The sequence below is a fragment of the Triticum urartu genome, chromosome 5A (assembly GCF_056163025.1).
Source record: "Triticum urartu cultivar PI428250 chromosome 5A, HENAU_Tu73, whole genome shotgun sequence".
In the NCBI taxonomy this organism is placed as follows: Eukaryota; Viridiplantae; Streptophyta; class Magnoliopsida; order Poales; family Poaceae; genus Triticum; species Triticum urartu.
The window spans coordinates 470,231,330-470,245,327 of NC_141877.1; positions in this window are offsets into that span (position 1 = coordinate 470,231,330).

Consider the following 13,998-nt stretch of genomic DNA (forward strand, 5'->3'; position numbering starts at 1 on the left):
AGCATGGGTTTTTTCCCTTTCCAAAAGAGGCACACCCGTGCCTCTCGCAAAATCACAACCGTGCCTCTCGCGGAAGCAAAACTGTGCCTCTTACGGAAGGAAAAGAAAAGAGAAAACGCATTTTTTTTCGTTTCCGAGGAGGCACGGCCGTGCCTCTCGCGAAAGCACAACACTGCCTCTCGCAGAAGCAAAACCGTGCCTCTCCCGAAAGAAAAAAAAGAAAATGCATTTTTTTCTTTCCGAGAGGCACGGCCGTGCCTCTCGTGAAAGCACAACCGTGCTTCTCGCGGAATCAAAACCGTGCCTCTCTCGGAAGAATTTTTTTTTGAAAACATGTTTTCTTTTTCCGTTTCCGAGAGGCACAGCCGTGCCTCTCGCGAAAGCACAATCATGCCTCTCTCGGAAGCAAAACCGTGCCTCTCGTGGAAGGAAAAAAAAACAGAAAACGCATTTTTTTCGTTTTCGAGAGGCACGGCAGTGACTCTCGCGAAAGTAAAACCGTGCCTCTCGCGGAAGCAAAACCATGGCACTCGCGAAAGAAAAAAAACGCTTTTTCGCGCAATTTTTTTCCGAAATTGTTTTTTGTCCAAAAGTTAAGAAAAACTGAAATGTCAAAAAAACGTTTAAAAAGCCGAAAACGCGTGCGGAAAAATAAAAAAATAAAATCTAGAGGGAGCGCCCAGAGCGCGACACGTGACGGGCGACTGAGAGCGCACCAAGTGGCGCTGATTGTTGTGAGGCTCCCGAAGGAGCGCTCGTTAATTAGTTGCTCTCGCATTTTGGACTTGCCAATGCGAGCATCCCCTCCCCTCAAGCGACAAGCTATTCTGCCGGCCCAGCACCACATTGCTTCATTTGCTTGTTATTTGCTTTGTCTGGTTTTTCTTTTTGGTTCTTTTGTATTTTTGTTTATATTTTTGAAATACTTGAAATATATTTTATTAGCTAATTTTTTAAAAAATGTTCATCATGAATTTAAAAAATGTTTATGCAGTGTAAAAATAATGTTCACACAACTTTTAGAAAATGTTCGTCCAGTCACTTTAGGAGGGTTTTAATCAATTATCTTTGAGGTAAGAATGTGATGCCTTGGTATATATGTTTTCCATGATCCCCATTCTTATGCAATCACCTCAACTCCTTTTAATAGTGTGGTTATCCTATGACTCCAAAGAAAACAATAAAACATTCGAGTCTTCGGAAGAACCGACACCCATTTCCTTTTTGAAGTGGGGGTCAACCAACTCCATATACATCAAGAGACCAATGTCCCGAGATAAACTTAATAGCCGACATTAGTCTCACTAACCACATTATCATCAACACCAAAATATCATTAGGTACTAAGTGCACTTCCAATTTTGTATGTGATTTGTTATTAAAATCAATCACATTTCGATAACAAACTCAATTCAGACACAAGTTGCCCAACATAATATTGAACCAAGATGAACATGTAAACCACATTCGATCACAGCTAAAGCATAATGCCAGCTATTAGGTGATAATATCTTCATAAAAACATTATATACTATATACTATTTGTGTGTGGCTATTACACCAGAAACCACTCTTGGGATATTTGTAAAATTGTATGCTTTATGTATCTGTCTCGAGATATATAAGAATATTAAAATATGCACCATGCGCACATACATACACTATAATTTGACGTGAATTTCATACAATAATCGACGACACTATGAGATTTCATTCTTATTATTTTTAGGGTTTAAGGGTTCCAACACAAAAAAACTTTGTGGCTACATGATACAATTTACGTTTAGTATGGTGTGTGTGGTGCATCTTTCAATGGTAGATGTTAGAAATTTATATCAAAATGTTACCATTACTTGTGAATAAATATAAATTAAAATACAATATTTAGCTTTATAATTTTATATAATAAAATCAAAGTAAGTATGAAAATTTAGTACAAATGTTATATCTTTTAACTCGCTTTGAGAAAAATGTTTGGATCGTCATTGTAGATACGATGCCAACATATCGATCCCATTCATAGTAAACTTAGGATTATATAGGAAAATTGTAAGAGAAAATTGTTAATTTGCCGAATAGTTAAGTGTAAATGCTTCTCATATTGTTTTATATTGCCCTACAATTACTGATTTTTGAAACGTCACCATTGAAATAAGAGTTTGGAGGAGAAGCGATGATACTATCTTACTGACTTGGGGACATTGGTGAGAGAGCTAAGGACATTGGTGTTAATTGGGAATATGACTCCTTTTTCTTCAAAGCATTCCAAGATGTCTTTGAAAAAGCACATAATCTGCGTCTGCTGCAAATCTCTACAACAACTCCTGATTTTAATTCCTTTCTCTATAGCTTGGCATATCCTACAAATCTTCAGTATCTAAAAATTCAGGATGGTCATACTGAGAAGAAGGCTTTGCCTCATGTTTTTGCAAAAACTTTCATCTTCAAGTATTGGATGTTGCTTTCTTTACGCCATTGCATACGGTTCATCTAGAGAATTGCAGAGAATGGGGAATACTTCCATCTCTAGAATTCTTCAGTTTCTTAAAAGGTTGACGTTGAGCAACATGCACAGAGTAAGAGAATCTTGGTTACACCATTGCAGGAGCTGGTTTTAGATGGAATGCCAGATTTACAGAGATGTTTCAGTACTTCTGTGGGGGACATGAAGTCTAATTTAAGGGTGTTGGAGATTTGGAGGTGCTCTGCACTGGAGGTGTTTGATTTGTTTTAGAAAGGTTATAACTGCAAAACTAAATATAAGTCATGGTTGCCCAGCCCAAGGAAACTCATGATGGTCGGTTGTCCTCGTCTGAAACTACAGAACCCCCTTTCGCCTTCAGCCACATATTCTAAACTACTCTAATAAGCACTAGTGCTTCAACAATCATGTCAATGTAGGGATCTTCCATGGAAACATTAAAGCTTTGCGGATATGGACTTCCCCGTGAGATGATGGCACTCGATGACAAAATTTTGGCATTCAATAATCTTAAGGATATAAAATACTTGAAGATATTGTCGTGCAAAAGCATGACATCTATTTCTTTCAAAGGTTTAAGTCAGCTTATCTCTGTGAAGAGTTTGAAAATATGGTAATGTAGAGAACTTTTCTCTTCAGATGTTGTGCCAGAGCAGACCCATGTAGACATGATAATTGCAAATGAGGCTGCTCTCCCATCTCTTCAAAGTCTTTGTATTGGAGATTGCGGAATAACAAGGAAGTGGCTACCTCCGATGCTGCGACATTCGCTATCCCTAAAGGAATTGAATTTGTATGACTGCTCGCAGTTGAAATAGTTAAAGATAGAAGATGAAGGAAAGGTTCAATCAAACTTTATCTCAGCTTTCGAGGCTTCCTCATCAGGATATGTAGATGATGCATGGCCAAGCTCAGATGTAGACAGAGTCGTGCACCTTCCGTTGAATATCAGAAAGATAACCATTCGTAAATGCCCTCATCTAATATTTGACGGGAGTAGGGAAGGCGTTGTTCGGTTTCGTCCCTTAATGAAGATGCCCAAGAAAGGGGAAGATGTCTCCTCCTGCAATCCCTATCAACTTGTTTGGATTAATTATCGCCAAAAAAGCAATGCAGCCCTACTTTGTGGGGAACCTCACATGCCTTAGAAAATTACAAGTAATTGAAGGAACTTTGGAATATCTACAGATGGATTCTTGTACGGCGTAGGAAGATTTGAAAATTGAATGGTGGAATCTGCTCATCGCATTAGAGGGCATGTAATTGCCTGGTACTCTTAGGTCTTTGATATTATTTGTGAACTCAAGCATGGAATCTTGACAGCCGCACTCGTGCACAATGCTGGAATGTTTTGAAATTTTGTACTGCAGTTCGCTCGTCTAACTAGAGGGCTTCTGATCCCTCGTGAACCTCAAGCATTTGAAAATACTTGGTTCTCGTCCCTTGGGTTCCCTTATCACATTGGAGAGTTATGAGCCAATTGAGTGAATTTCAAGCCATGGTTATGAGTTATTCCCTGCATTGGAAAGTCTCGAGATCCATGACTTGTAAACCCTTAACACGTCATTCTGGAAGGGCCTCGCATGCCTCTGATACGTCTCCAATGTATCTATAATTTTTGATTTTTTCCATGCTATTATATTACCCGTTTTGGATGTTTATGGGCTTTACTTTACACTTTTATATCATTTTTGGGACTAACCTACTAACCGGAGGCCCAGCCCGAATTGCTTTTTTTTGCCTATTTCAGTGTTTCAAAGGAAAGGAATATCAAACGGAGTCCAAACGGAATGAAACCTTTGGGAGCGATCTTTTTGGAACAAACGCAATCCAGGAGACTTGGAGTGGACGTCAAGAAGCAGCCGAGGCGTCCACGAGGGTGCAAGGCGCGCCCTAGGGGGTGGGCACGCCCCCCACCCTCGTGGGCCCCTCGTGGCTCCCCTGACCGACTTCCTTCGCCTATATATATCTACATACCCCGAAAACATCCAGGAGCACCACGAAAAACTATTTCCACTACTGCAACCTTCTGTATCCGCGAGATCCCATCTTGGAGCCTTCGTCGGCGCTCCGCCGGAGGGGGAATCGACCATGGAGGGCCTCTACATCATCTCCAAGGCCTCTCCGATGAGTTGTGAGTAGTTTACCACAGACCTTTGGGTCCATAGTTATTAGCTAGATGGCTTCTTCTCTCTCTTTGATTCTCAATACAAAGTTCTTCTCGATCTTCTTGGAGATCTATTCGATGTAACTCTTTTTTGCGGTGTCTTTGTCGAGAGCCGATGAATTATGGGTTTATGATCAAGTTTATCTATGAGAAATATTTGAATCTCCTTTGAATTCTTTTATGTATGATTGGTTATCTTTGCAAGTCTCTTGGAATTATCGTTTGGTTTGGCCTACTAGATTGATCTTTCTTGCAATGGGAGAAGTGCTTAGCTTTGGGTTCAATCTTGCGGTGTCCTTTCCCAGTGACAGCAGGGGCAGCAAGGCACATATTGTATTGTTGCCATCGAGGATAAAGATATGGGGTTTATATCATATTGCTTGAGTTTATCCCTCTACATCATGCCATCTAGTTTAATGCATTACTCTGTTCTTATGAACTTAATACTCTAGATGCAGGCAGGAGTCGGTCGATGTGTGAAGTAATAGTAGTAGATGCAGAATCGTTTCGATCTACTTGTTGCGGATGTGATTTCTATATACATGATCATGCCTAGATAATCTCATAACTATGCATTTTTCTATCAATTGCTCGACAGTAATTTGTTCACCCACCATAATACATATGCTATCTTGAGAGAAGCCACTAGTGAAACCTATGGTCCCCGGGTCTATCTTTTATCATATAAGTTTCCAATCTACTTTTATTTGCAATCTTTACTTTCCAATCTATATCATAAAAATACCAAAAATATTTATCTTACCTTATTATCTCTATCAGATCTCATTTTCGCAAGTTACCGTGAAGGGATTGACAACCCCTTTATCGCGTTGGTTGCGAGGTTCTTGTTTGTTTGTGTAGGTACGAGGGACTTTTGAGGAGCCTCCTACTGGATTGATACCTTGGTTCTCAAAAATTGAGGGAAATACTTACGCTACTTTGCTGCATCACCCTTTCCTCTTCAAGGGAAAACCAACGCAGTGCTCAAGAGGTAGCAAGAAGGATTTGTGACGCCGTTGCCGGGGAGGTCTTCGCTCAAGTCAAGACATACCAAGTACCCATCACAAACTCATCTCCCTCGCATTACATTATTTGCCATTTGCCTCTCATTTTCCTCTCTCCCACTTCACCCTTGCCGTTTTATTCGCCCTCTCTTTTCCGTTCGCCTCTCTCTTTCGCTTGCCTCTTGTGTGCCTGTTTGCCCTTATGGCTTTGCCTAAGAACGTTGATCTTCATCTTAGAAGATTGGAAGAGATTGAATAAAACATTAGAAGCTTTAGGACTTTACAATTTGAGCATAATAATTTCTTTAGAAACGAGCTTAAAGAACAAAAAAGCTTCATATAGTACATGAATAAAGAGCTTGATGATATGTCTAAGGAATTTTATGGTTTGAATTCTCAAATTGCTCTTCTTGAAAAATCAATAGCCCAAATTTCTGATAAGCAAGCCACCTTAGTTAATAAGATGGCTGCCAAACCAAAAGGGTTAGGGGAAAATAATGATGAAGATCTAAAAGTGATTGATGTGTCCCCTATTAAATCTTTGTTTTGCAATATGAATCTTGGTAATGATGGGACTGGAGATGAGTCAACTTTAGTTAGAAGGCGTCCCAATGATTCGGAGTTTTTAGATCTTGATGCTAAATTTGGTAAAAGTGGGATTGGAGAGGTCAAAACTTTACATAGCAATGAACCCACTATTATGGATTTCAAGGAATTTAATTATGAAAACTGTTCTTTAATAGATTGTATTTCCTTGTTGCAATCTGTGTTGAATTCTCCTCATGCTTATAGTCAAAATAAAGCTTTTACCAAACATATCGTTGATGCCTTGATGCAATCTTATGAGGAAAAACTTGAGTTGGAAGTTTCTATACCTAGAAAACTTTATGATGAGTGGGAACCTACTATAAAAAGTAAAATTAAAGATCAGGAATGCCATGCTTTGTGTGATTTGGGTGCTAGCGTTTCCACGATTTCAAAAACTTTATGTGATGTGCGGTTTCCGTGAATTTGATGATTGATCTTTGAACTTGCACCTTGCGGATTCCACTATTAAGAAACCTATGGGAAGGATCGATAATGTTCTTATTGTTGCAAATAGGAATTATGTGCCCGTAGGTTTAATCGTTCTTGATATAAATTGCAATCTTTCATGTCCTATTATTCTTGGTAGACCTTTCCTTAGAACGATTGGTGAAATTATTGATATGAAGGAAGGGAATATTAGATTCCAATTTCCATTAAGGAAGGGCATAGAACACTTTCCTAGGAAGAAAGTCAAATTACCTTATGAATCCATTATGCGAGTCACTTATGAATTGAATACCAAAGATGGCAATACGTAGATCTATTCTCGCTTTTATGTCTAGTTAGGGGCGTTAAACGATAGCGCTTGTTGGGAGGCAACCCAATTTATTTTTATTTCTTGCTTTTTTGCTTCTGTATAGTAATAAATAAATCATCTAGCTTCTGTTTAGATGTGGTTTTATGTTTTAATTAGTGTTTGTGCCAAGTAGAACCTATAGGATAGCCTACGGTGATAGTTAATTTGATTCTGCTGAAAAACAGAAACTTTTGCGCGCACGAGAATAATTTTAATAAATCGAAGAAACGTGATTTTGAGTTAACTATTTTTTCAGTAAATCAATAGACAAATTTCCTAGGACTTCCTATTTTGGTAGGATTTTTAGAGTTCCAGAAGTATTCGAAAGTTACAGATTGCTACAGACTGTTCTGTTTTTGACAGATTCTATTTTTCGTGTGTTGTTTGCTTATTTTGATGCATCTATGGCTTGTATCGGGGGGTATGAACCATAGAGAAGTTGGAATATAGTAGGTTTAACACAAATATAAATAAATAATGAGTTCATTACAGTACCTTATGTGGTGGTCTTTCTTTCTTGCACTAACGGAGCTTATGAGATTTCTTGTTGAGTTTTGTGTTGTGAAATTTTCAAGTTTTGGGTAAAGATTTGATGGACTATGAAATAAGGAGTGGCAAGAGCCTAAGCTTGGGGATGCCCATGGCACCCCAAGATAATCCAAGGACAATCAAAAGCCTAAGCTTGGGGATGCCCCGGAAGGCATCCCCTCTTTCGTCTTCGTCTATCGGTAACTTTACTTGGAGCTATATTTTTATTCGCCACATGATATGTGTTTTGCTTGGAGCGTCTTGTATGATATGAGTATTTGCCTTTTAGTTTACCACAATCATCCTTGCTGTACACACCTTTTGGGAGAGACACACATGATTTGGAATTTATTAGAATACTCTATGTGCTTCCCTTATATCTTTTGAGCTAGATAATTTTTCTCTAGTGCTTCACTTATATCTTTTTATAGCACGGCGGTGGCTTAATTTTGTACAAATTATTGATCTCTAATGATTCACTCATATTATTTTGAGAGTCTTTTAGAACAGCATGGTATTTGCTATGGTTATAAAATTGGTCCTAGAATGATGGGCATCCAAGTTGGGTATAATAAAAACTATCATAGAAAGTGCATTAAACACTATGATCAATTTGATGCTTGATAATTGTTTTGAGATATAAAGGTGGTAATGTCAGAGTCATGCTAGTTGGGTAATTATGAAATTGAGAAATACTTGTGTTAAGGTTGGCAAGTCTCGTAGCATGCACGTATGGTAAAAGTTGTGTGACAAATTTGTTGCATGGGGTGCTCTTTTAATTGTCTTCCTTATGTGTGGAGGTCGGGATCGCGCGATGGTTAACTCCTACCAACCCTTCCCCTAGGAGCATGCGTAGTAGTACTTTGCTTCGAGGGCAAGTAAACTTTTGCAATAAGTATATGAGTTCTTTATGACTAATGTGAGTCCATGGATTATACACACTCTCACCCTTCCACCATTGCTAGCCTCTATTATGCCGCGCAACTTTCGCCGGTATCATGCACCCACCATTTACCTTCCTCAAAACAGCCACCATACCTACCTATTATGGCATTTCCATAGCCATTCCGGGATATATTGACATGCAACTTTCCACCGTTCCGTTTATGATGACACGCCGCATCATTGTCATATTGCTCTTTGCATGATCATGTAGTTGACATTGTATTTGTGGCAAAGCCACCTCCATAATTTTTTCATACATGTCACTCTTGGTTCATTGCATATCCCGGTACACCGCCGGAGGCATTCACATAGAGTCATATTTTATTCTAAGTATTGAGTTGTAGTTCTTGAGTTGTAAATCAATAAAAGTGTGATGATCTTCATTATTAGAGCATTGTCCCAAGTGAGGAAAGGATGATGAAGACTATGATTCCCGCACAAGTCGGGATGAGAATTCGGACTTTATAAAAATAAAAGAGGCCAAAGAAGCCCAAATAAAAAAATAAAAGAGGCCAAAGAAGCCCACCAAATAAAAAAAAAGAGAAAAGAGAGAAGGACAATGCTACTATCTTTTTTCCACACTTGTGCTTTAAAGTAGCACCATGATCTTCATGATAGAGAGTCTGCTATGTTGTCACTTTCATATACTAGTGGGAATTTTCATTATAGAACTTGGCTTGTGTATTCCAATGATGGGCTTCCTCAAAATGCCCTAGGTCTTCGTGAGCAAGCAAGTTGGATGCACACCCACTTAGTTTCTTTTGTTGAGCTTTCATATATTTATAGCTCTAGTGCATTCGTTGCATGGCAATCCCTACTCACTCACATTGATATCTATTAATGGGCATCTCCATAGCCCGTTGATACGCCTAGTTGATGTGAGACTCTGATAACCCGCAAGTATACATGATCAATTGTAGCCTCTTTCGATAAGTAAGAGTGTCTAACCCAACGAGGAGCTAAAGGTAGAACAAATATTCCCTCAAGTTCTATCGACCACCGATACAACTCTACGCACGCTTAACGTTCGCTTTACCTAAAACAAGTATGAAACTAGAAGTACTTTGTAGGTGTGATAGGATAGGTTTGCAAGATAATAAGGAACACGTAAATAAAAAAGTAGGGACTGTTTAGATAAAGAAGCAATAAAGTAAATATAGCGAGTGCACTACAAGGATACCCCTTATAAAGCAACAAAAATTCTACAACAGTTTGACTATATGTTGCAAAATTCATAGTAGATACGTATATAAGGGTTGGAGCATATGCGTTGTACAGTTGCAGCCCATGACCCTTTCATGGTGCATATATGAAAAAAAACAGAGAAAAGGAGAGAGAGACGCACGAGAAACAGAGTCTGGATTCCCCTCATCTCTCCAAAATCGCCGCCATCCATGGCCTCGTATCCCTCCTCCGACCCACCTCGCCGCTGGCCCTCCCCCTCCGCTCCTCCCACCTCGCAGCTCCAGTCGCTGCCGGATCCGCCCAATCCCCACCCATTCATCCCTCTCGCGTCCCATCTCCCTCTCTTCATGCGGCTCCTTCTGGGCCACCTGCGACGGTTGACTCAGGCGACGTCCGGCGAACCACGCCACTGTGAAGCACAGCCTGAGCCCCCCTTGCACCGCGGCCCCCTCCCATCCGGTTAGATCCGGCGCTCGCGGTCACCAAAGCCCACCCGCGACCCTCCCCCCATGGCTATTAGGGTTTCAGGTGTCGGCTCCGGTGGCCGTCGTCCACCTCCCGTCCGGTGAGTGCATCCCCTCCCCTAGCTTCATCCTCTCTCTCTCCCCCCTTTCTCTAACCTGCTCTTCTCTTCTTCTGTACACGTGCAGGGAGGAACCGCTAGTGGACATCCTTGCAGCTGCTTGGGACAAAGCAGCCATGGAGCTTCCTCCTGCTCCTCTGGCTTCGGGTGAGTTGGTCCACTCCTCCCCTCTGCTCTGGTTCGTAGCACATCAGGACCAGTAGTGGCTTCAAATTAACCCCGAGTTGCATATTCTTTCTAGGGCAACAACATTGTAGGGAACGATTGTCTTTCTATTAAGCTATTCTGAAGCCCATCTACGTCTTGGAGCAGCAACCAGTGTGTTTGAGGTAATTTGTACAGAAAACACCAGGTATATGGTTAGGAATCAGGCCGGAGTCTAATTACAGTATCTCCCCAAGGCCCCAATCCTTTTCTTTTCCAATCTTTAATATTCTACTGTTCAGGTTTTTACAATGCAAAAATCCAACATATGTTCATTTAGGCTAATTACTAAATAAATCTAACGATAGTCCATGTGGCGGCGGAGGTGTAGCGATGGTAGTTTGAAGCAGATTAGGTGGCCGCAAGCGTCTTTGGCGCCAAGGCTGTTGAGTGAAGGAACTGGCCGTGTGGCGATTCGTTTTCTATTCTCCATCCTTTAAGGTCATAACAAAAGAAAGAACTATGCAATTGACTTGATCACTATTGTTTTATCTAGAAAAAAATATATGTTTTGTACGCGTGTATTGATGAGTACTCCTCTTGACTCGATTGTGTTGCATGGAGTGAAAGCATCCAGTTGGGGTGGTCTGCAGCTCTGATCACCTCCAGCAGCACCACATAATCAAAGTGCCAAACAGTAGTGCTGCACTGCTGCCTCCAGCCAGCATTTCACTTTGATGTTTATAGGTGGCTTAACATGATCATTTGATGTGTATCTTATGTAGAAGATTTGAATGATGTACGTGTTCATTTCAGAAAACATTTCTTAATGATGCCTTGCATATATACAGGACAGATATTCATGTACATTAGCTTTAGTTTTGTTTGTTAACTAGAAACTGTGGTTTCCTTTTTTTAACCGAAATCAATAAAGCATGGGATGCATTTGGGGTTTCCAGATAGCTAATATTAGGAGCACACAAGATTTAGACTCCTGCTTTGTAATTAAAGGAAATCAGAACATTCACCAATATCCTCTGTATATTTTCTAGCCTTGGATTCCTGACTTCTTCATACAAATTATAATTTGGAAACTTTATTTATAGGAATGATAAATAGTATGTACAAATGCCTTTACTAAAATTAAATTTACTTTAGCCAGATGGAAGCCAACACAATATCACATGTAATATTTCTCGGTTAGTCAAAAGTATGCTTCTTTTAAAATTTATGGTTCTAATATTTTTTCTCACATAAATATGTTCCAGTTATATATGGTAAACTAAAATTGTCTAGCCTATGCAGACGCACGGGTTAATGACTAGTCTAACTAACTCGGGGATAAATTCATCGAGCCAGATGTAAAGTTACCAAGGTAGTAACTAGTACACATAGAACAGGAGGAATATAGCCATATAGGTTGCTCTTCTTTTATTAAGTACGAATGGATCTTGATGAAGCTTTACTTCTTTTGCACTGTTCTAGAGATGCATGAGACACCTGTAACCTTTTCCCTTGGTTTTGAAGCTACACGCACCAACTCGATGTACGGCGACTCCATGGAGCAAGTCGAGTTCGTGGAGCAAGTCATGGACGATGCCATGGAAGGTATACTCTCTCCCTCTCCCTACCGTGGTACTGCTCATTGTGTCCATGACCATTGAGCCGTGCTAGGTTCTATGCTGCTGTCCATGCAAATTTATAGCATTTGGGGCTGTAGGTTTCAGCGGATTTATTTAGCAATAAATAATTCTGTTGGTTCACACAAAACAGTTTGACTGTAGGTGTACATAATTAGCAATGGATCTCTAGGCTGGTGATGACTATGTAAATTCGTTTCAGTGGATTTGGGGCTGTAGTTTTGTTCCAAAGCGTGGTGAGCACCTTTAGGTTTGTTTGTTTCCTGTTGGATGACTGAAACCAACTAGAGCTAAATGTTTTAGTTCAGTTTCAGATGACTAAAACCGTTTTGGTTTAGTTTGCTAACTAAATGGAGAGGAGAAGAGAAGTGGTACTGTCACTCACATTGCCCTTGAATGCACATCAGCACTTAGGCTACTCTCCATATAATTTTATTAAGCCATGTTTTTCTGCTGGCTGTGTCATATATTGTGGCGTCTTGATTAGTCATCAATGACAACTAACACTCATGCCGGTATCTCTTCACGATCATAATAGGGACGTAGCTCTTGCTATAGTTGTAAGTTGTGATCCTAAATTTAAACTTCATGATGCTAAAATTACAAATGAATTCTTGGCAGTGCATGTCGATATGGCACTTGTGAAAACTGCAGATTTGGTACGGAGTCACAAAAGCTGCAATACTCAATAATGCAGAAAAAAAAAGATTGCATGGCCTTCAACCTTTGTACGTGCCTAATATCCTGCTGCCTCTATCACTACATTCATCATGTCAATGCATTGTGTATTAACAGTTCATTTTGTTATTATCTTTGTAGATTCAAAAGATATATGGATGATTATAATGGTGCATGGCAAGTATATTGCAATGATGATGATGTTCCGGTTCATGATGATGATGATGTTCCAGTTCATGATGATGATGATGGATGCTATCAGTTTTAGTTAAGTTGTAGGGATGATGTTCCTGTCGGATGATGTTCCCCGGTTAAGTTTAGTTAAGTTGTAGGGAGGTTGAAGGATGCTTTCTATTTATGTTTCGCTGTCAAGAAAATATTTAGGTTATGCATCACATTTCGATGATGTTTCCCCTGTAATGTCAACCATTGTAATCCAACAACTTTATCCAATATATGATTTCTTTCTCTAAGGAGTATATTCTTTTATTTTTTTCCACACTTCATATACATAATTATCACTGTTATGTTGAGCATTAATTTAATTATTGGCAATATTATTTACATTATATACTCCCTCTGTCCGAAAATACATGTCATCAAAATGGACGAAAAAGGATGTATCTAGAACTAAAATACATCTAGATACATCCCTTTTTATTCATTTTGATGACAAGTATTTCCAGACGGAGGGAGTATGTAACAACACATGTAGCGTTGAAAATTCCTAGTTGCTAGAAATGAGATTTGGATTCTTGTACATTAAGCACCAACATATAAAAGTGTTGTAAAGGTCGGCTTTATCTGTTGCACTCTTGCAATGGCCCTTTTTACCAACGACGGTATAAGCGTTGCATTATGCGCTAGCAACACTGGATAAGGCTACACATCCCAAACCGTTGGTAAAGACAGTTACAACGCATATATGGACTTATAGATACGGAAAAATGCGTTGCTATAGGTGGGGTATTGTTGTAGTGTGTGGAAAAGTGGTGGTAGGAGTTGTGAAATTGTCCCTAAGCTAACATACTTTCTCTTCTTGGATCATATGCACTTATGATTGGAACTCTAGCAAGCATCCGCAACTACTAAAGATCATTAAGGTAAAACCCAACCATAGCATTAAAATATCAAGTCCCCTTTATCCCATACGCAAACAACCTACTTACTCGGGTCTGTGCTTCTGTCACTCACGCCACCCACCATAAGCAAATCATGAACATATTGTAAACCCTACAGCGGGAATCCCTCACGCTTG